Source organism: Helianthus annuus, chromosome 5, assembly GCF_002127325.2.
Source record: "Helianthus annuus cultivar XRQ/B chromosome 5, HanXRQr2.0-SUNRISE, whole genome shotgun sequence".
Lineage (NCBI taxonomy): Eukaryota > Viridiplantae > Streptophyta > Magnoliopsida > Asterales > Asteraceae > Helianthus > Helianthus annuus.
The window spans coordinates 109,636,687-109,643,766 of NC_035437.2; the positions used below are offsets into that span (position 1 = coordinate 109,636,687).

General features: G+C 36.0%; 1 non-coding gene across 1 annotated transcript; it reads right to left on the reverse strand.

Annotated features, from left to right (window-relative positions):
• Positions 1-2,208: 2,208 nt before the first annotated feature.
• LOC118492744 lies at positions 2,209-2,311 on the reverse strand. The gene has a single exon (XR_004894746.1). It is a non-coding gene; the product is annotated as a small nucleolar RNA R71 (small nucleolar RNA).
• Between the last annotated feature and the right edge of the window lie 4,769 nt (positions 2,312-7,080).

Sequence of the window (7,080 nt, forward strand, 5' to 3'; positions counted from 1 at the left end):
GGGGGCGTGCCCAAAGTACTGCAGGCGCATAAATTGTAATTGCGAATTACAATTAATGAGGAGAGATGGTGTCAGACAGGCACGGGGCCGTGCCCAGGCCTCTGTTCAGCCTATAAATAGGAGTGCTTGGATTCATTGCAACTCATCCCTTAGCACACCACCTCTCTCACACTTCATCCACCACCCACCACCATCACAACACCATCATCCACCACCATCATCCATTGTCCATCATAGAGTATGTGAGTCGTCTCGGGATCCAAGATTGATCGTAAGAGTTCTTGACAATCAAGGCCATGTTTGCCTAAGTCTCTTACATCACTTGGTGAAGACAAGTGTTTAGTATAATACTTTTTATTTTTAATCTTTTGCACTTTTTATTTGGCTTTGTATTAATGACTTTAATAACTAGTTTCTTATGTTGAAGGTGACATTTCCTTATCGTTTGTCCGTGGTGTCTTGGCATTATTTTACTGTCTATATAAAATAAAAGATTTTCACCATTCATATCTCCACGGTCTATATGGAGGTATGTTGGCTACCTGGTCGGGGGTTAAGGGAACGCTTTGGTAAGGGTCTTACCCTTGTTCAGCGTTTAGAGGTCCTGCAAGGGACCTGGGTCAAATTTAGTAGGATCTCCTTCAATACCCAAAGGTATTGGATGGCGGGGATCCAAACTCTTTGACCCCTTCATAAGTAAACTACTATTAATACTATAACCCGGCTATTTAGGACTGTATCCCTGCTGACTCAGACTACTTAGTCGAGGGTAACGTCACCTCCAAAAGAGGGGCCTACCATAATTTGCATTAATAACTTAATTCATTATCATTCAATAATCCGACCCTTTAGGATTGTATCCTTGCTGACTCAAACTACTGGGTTGAGGGTAACGTCGCCTTCAAAAGAGGGGCCTACTACAATAACTAAGATAATCTCTTAAACAAGTGCAAAAGTGCGAAAATAATCAAAGGTTATACTAATACACGAGTCGGATCCAACTGATTCATCTTGTCTATCTGTTTTTTATTTTTATTTTATTTTTCAGCATTTAGTTAGTTTTATTTTCTTATCTTTTTCTAACATTTTGATTTGATTAGACGTTGAGGATAAACCGGTACTAAAAGCTCTTGTGTCCTTGGACGACCTCGGTATCTTACCAACACTATACTACGTCTACGATGGGTGCACTTGCCCATATGTGTGTTTAGTGTTAGTAAATATCGTGTTTTATAAATTTAAAACTTGGCTAAAAAGTGTAAAAAGGGCTTAAAATATATACCAAAAATATATTACACTACACGCACATCAAGTTTTTGGCGCCGTTGCCGGGGACACAAGGATTTTAAGAAAGTTAGGAATCAACGGCCTAATCATTTTTTATTTTCTTTTTAATTGTTTTTAGGATTTTCTTAGTTTTTTAGCTTCTGCAGAGCTCAGCACGGGCCGTACCTGGTCGGACACGGGCCGTGCCCAGCGTTGTTACTGGCAGTTTTTAGTTTTCCAAGTTACAAAAGGCTGACCACGGGGCCGTGTCAGTGCAACACGGGGCCGTGTCCAACTCTCCAGTAACTGGGATCTGGAAAACAATTACTGTAACTCCGACCACGTGCCGTGTTCACTGAGCACGGGGCCGTGGTGAACCTTCTGACCAGCATTCTTTTCTGTTTTTGTTGCAGGACTTGGAACCAGACGCCACCCCTACGTAGTGTATGAGCTCCAGTTCTAATAGGGACATAAAAGAACCTCTAGAAGAACCCGAACGCTTTCTCAGAAAAAGACTAAAAGCCAAAAACCAAGAGAAGGTTTCGGGGAACCCACTTCCAATGGCGGACCAACGTACTCTCATGGATTATCTACGACCCACCGTAGGTAATCTCGGCGCCGCTATCAATGCACCGAATGTTGAAGCCAATAACTTCGAACTTCGACCGCATTTGATACAGATGCTTCAAACTCTGCAACCTTCCATGGGCTTGCGGACGAGGATCCCCATCTACATATTACTAATTTCTTAGAAATATGTGATACTTTTCGGATCAATGGAGCATCAAATGACGCCATCCGCCTCCGAATGTTTCCGTTTTCACTCAAAGACCGAGCGAAGGCTTGGCTTAACGCCCTCCCAGCTGGATCGGTAAACACCTGGGATGAACTAGCCCAAAAATTTCTATATAAGTATTTCCCTCCCGCTAAAACGGCTAAATTAATGACTGAAATTAAATACTTATTCACAAGAGGACGGGGAATCCTTATATGAAACTTGGGAAAGGTTCAAGGAGCTATTGCGAAAGTGTCCTCATCACGGTCTTGCGACATGGCAACAAGTATCCACTTTCTATAATGGGTTGTTGCCACACACAAGACAAACACTTGACTCTAGCTCCGGGGGACTTTTAGGTAATCGATGCCCGCATGAAATATATAATCAAATTGAGGAAATTGCTCAAACCAATTTCCAGTGGCACACTCCCCGAGGCAATAAATCTATTGCCCCGGGCGCCCATAAGGTTGATGAAAGCACCTCTTTACAAGCCCAAATCGAGGCCCTTTCTTTTAAGATTAAAAAGTTAGAAATGACAAAAACAGTCTCGGTTATGGCTTGTGAGGGGTGTGGTGGGCCACATGAAAATTGGAGTTGTATGAAAGAAACGGATGATCAAACAGAATCGGTAAACTACATTGATAATAGACCTAGGCCGTCGGGTCCTCCAACGGGCACCTACAACCAAGGATGCCGAAACCACCCTAACCTTGGTTGGAGAGAACCCGGCAATGGTAGTAACCAACAAAATCAAAAAACCAACTTTCAACAACAAAGAAATGAGTCACAAAATTTCCCTCAACAACAAGGTGGACGAGAAAGGCTTGAAGATACTATATCTCGCCTTATCTCCGACACCGAAAAGAAAAACTCGGATAGAGTTCTCGCCTTATTTTTAATCTTTTGCACTTTTTATTTGGTTTTGTATTAATGACTTTAATAACTAGTTTCTTATGTTGAAGGTGAGTTTCCTTATCGTTTGTCCGTGGTGTCTTGGCATTATTTTATTGTCTTTATAAAATAAAAGATTTTCACCATTCATATCTCCACGGTCTATATGGAGGTATGTTGGCTACCTGGTCGGCGGTTAAGGGAACGGTTTGGTAAGGGTCTTGCCCTTGTTCAGCGTTTAGAGGTCCTGCAAGGGACCTGGGTCAAATTTAGTAGGATCTCCTTCAATACCCAAAGGTATTGGATGGCGGGGATCCAAACTCTTTGACCCCCTCATAAGTAAACTACTATTAATACTATAATCCGGCTATTTAGGACTGTATCCCTGCTGACTCAGACTACTTAGTCGAGGGTAACGTCACCTCCAAAAGAGGGGCTTATCATAATTTGCATTAATAACTTAATTCATTATCTTTCAATAATCCGACCCTTTAGGATTGTATCCTTGCTGACTCAAACTACTGGGTTGAGGGTAACGTCGCCTTCAAAAGAGGGGCCTACTACAATAACTAAGATAATCTCTTAAACAAGTGCAAAAGTGCGAAAATAATCAAAGGTTATACTAATACACGAGTCGGATCCAAGTGATTCATCTTGTCTATCTGTTTTTTATTTTTATTTTATTTTTCAGCATTTAGTTAGTTTTATTTTCTTATCTTTTTCTAACATTTTGATTTGATTAGACGTTGAGGATAAACCGGTACTAAAATCTCTTGTGTCATTGGACGACCTCGGTATCTTACCAACACTATACTACGTCCACGATGGGTGCACTTGCCCATATGTGTGTTTAGTGTTAGTAAATATCGTGTTTTATAAATTTAAAACTTGGCTAAAAAGTGTAAAAAGGGCTTAAAATATATACCAAAAATATATTACACTACACACACATCAATAAGAATATTAAACACTAATCTAAGGGAAATCATCAAGTAATATGGGGATTTTATGTAGGATAACCCAAGTTAATCCATAATCACACCTTAATCAAGCTAGCTTGAAGCTTGAACATCACTTGTGGGTTAAAAACCCTAAGCAAAACAGAATTGTATATGAGGTTTAACCTCTAATTTTGTATGTCTCAGCCCCCGTTTTGAAGCCCAACTAACCATACAAGTGGTTATGCGCATAAGGACGTGGGTTTGAGTTGAATTTGACTCAAGTTTGAACAACTTAAGCAAAGTTTGATTCAAAACAAAACGAACAGTGGACTTTGGTGCCCTTTTGCCGGAGTTCCAGGGATTATTTACTGTGAATCACCCATGGAATCGAAGCTAAGGAAAATCCAAGCACATAGGAAAAAGAATGAGCTAAAACGGACAAGAAATGAAGAAGTTATGCTCATTTTTGTGAAGCTTGAAGAATCTGCTTGAACACTCAATTGCAGCTACGTTTTAGGTGATTTGAGAGTGTCTTAGATGAGTTTGTAAAGTCTTTAGAGCTTTGATTATGCGTGGTATTTATAGGGAAGGTTTGGTTAGTTGTTAGGTGGGTATTTAATGTTATAGGTGAGTTTAAAACTCAAAAAGAAATCAAATTCGCGCTAAAAAAACGAGCTGGTAAGGGTCTGATCACTCAATTGCGCGCTGGGTTGCTTGGCGGGGCGAGAACCTAAATACATTAAGGTCCGGATTACACTCGATGTCAAGTCCCAGCTCAGGTGGTTGATGTGCGTGTGTTTGATGGTACTGACCTGTAGGGCTGGCATATCGTGTATACCCGTACACGATAAGACACGATACACGAAATCTCATACACGAACATGACACGATAACTTATCGTGTCCTTTTTCTCAAACACGAACACGACACGATATACACGAAAATTACCTGTTAATACCTGTTAACATGACTGTTCGACTGTTATACACGAAAATTACCTGTTAATACCTGTTAACACGAACAAAAACACGAACACGACATGCTATCTAAGAGTTACAGAGGGAGTTTAGGGTTTTATTTTTTATTTTTTTGAATTGAATGAGGAATGAAAATAGAAAAGAATTAAGGAACCCACACGCACATGGCTGATTAGTTTTATTTAATTTGATTTCTTATCGTGTACTAACGGGTATTAACAAGTAAACAGGTATTTAACCTGTTTATACACGAAAATTAACAGGTAATCTCGTGTCTACCTGTTTGGTACACGATACCTGTTAAGGCCATACACGATACCTATTAACTTTGTGTAGGTTCGTGTCGTGTATTCGTGTAAAATTGCCAGCCCTACTGACCCGGGTTCGAGTCCCGTGGTCTGCATTTTTTTTGTTTATTTATTTCCTTCATATCCTCACTTCCAGCATTTTTTTTTTGTTTATTTATTTCCTTCATATCCTCATTTCCAGCAAATTACACAATGGTCCCGGGACTTAATAACTTATATTATGCTATTAAAAAAAAGAATTAGCTTTATAATTTCAACTAACTAAGTTAGTTTACTAACTTTAAAATTTAACGAGACAATCTAGTTTATAAAAATAAACTTTTAAATAGTAAACTTAATTAATTTAATTGATTAAATAAAATAGGATTAGATAAATAACCATATTTATGACCGAGTTTAAATTAAGATAATAAAAATCTTTAAACGATTATTCTTTTCACGAAGCTTTCGAATTTCGAGAATTAGGATCCGCATTTCATTATTTTAAGAGTTTTAATTAGTTTAACGAGTATCAAGTATCGATAAAGAATCAAGAATCCATGAACAATATTTCGTTCAAACGAAAAATTCATTGTGATTCAAGTCTCAGATTCTACAAAGGTTACATCGAAACGACGATTATAAGAACACAAGGTTTCCAAGAATAGGATTATAAACAAAGGTTTCCAAATATAGAAGGTACGAAGTAGTAGGGCATTACAATTATGCATAACAAAAACGTATTATAATTGACCCGACTCAATACCGGAAAAAGTTTACGTCGAAACGTAAATGAACTTGAATTTGTACCAACACGACAAAATTTACATCTAAACATAGACCAACTGAAAACGTACATAAAAATAAGCATGAAAACGTATATATTTGACCCAACTTATTTAAAAAAAAAATCGAAACATAAAACAACTTGAATTTATAGCGACACATCTATCTACTATAATAAAAAAAACCATCTTTTGGACACGTGTCATTCATTGAAAGCATCATCAAATCTATACTTATCTTATATTAAGTAAATAAATAATAAATTAATATTAAATCTTATCATACTTGAATAAAATATTACCCTCAAATCTAAATTATTAATTTAATATATTTTTAAAACAAAAACAAATACCTCTTTTTACTACTTATTTTATATTAAATATATAAATACAAAATTAATATTAAATGTTATCCTGATTTATTAAAAATATATTTTTTTTTTATTATTTGGTATACAAAATTATATTTATTCAACTCGTGTAAAACGAGGGGTTTTTAAAAATATAATTTTTTATTATTTACTATACAAAGTTACATTTATATAACCCATGTAATACACGAAGTTTTGAAAGATGTATTTTTTTATCATTTGTTATATAAAATTAGATTTATTCAACACAGGGTTTTTAAGGATATATTTTTTTATTATTTGGTAGATTTTTCAACCCGACTAGACACGGGTTTTTTAAAGATACGACGTTTTTAGTATTTAGTATATAAAATTACATTTATTTAATCCGTGTAATACATATTTTAAGGATATATATTTTTTTATTATTTGTTAGATTTTTCAACCCGACTAGACACGAGTTTTTTAAAGATACGACGTTTTTAGTATTTAGTATACAAAATTACATTTATTTAATCTGTGTAATACACATGATTTTTAAAGATATAACTCTTTTTAGATCTATTCAACACGTGTAATATACGAGGTTTTTAAGGATGTAATTTTTTATTATTTGGTAGATTTATTCAACCCAATTATAAACGAGTTTTTTAAAGATACGACGTTTTTAGTATTTAGTATACAAAATTACATTTATTTAATTTGTGTAATACATATGGTTTTTAAAGATATAACTTTTTTTATTATTTGATATATAAAATTATATTTATTTAGCCCGTACAATATACGGGGTTCATAAAGATAT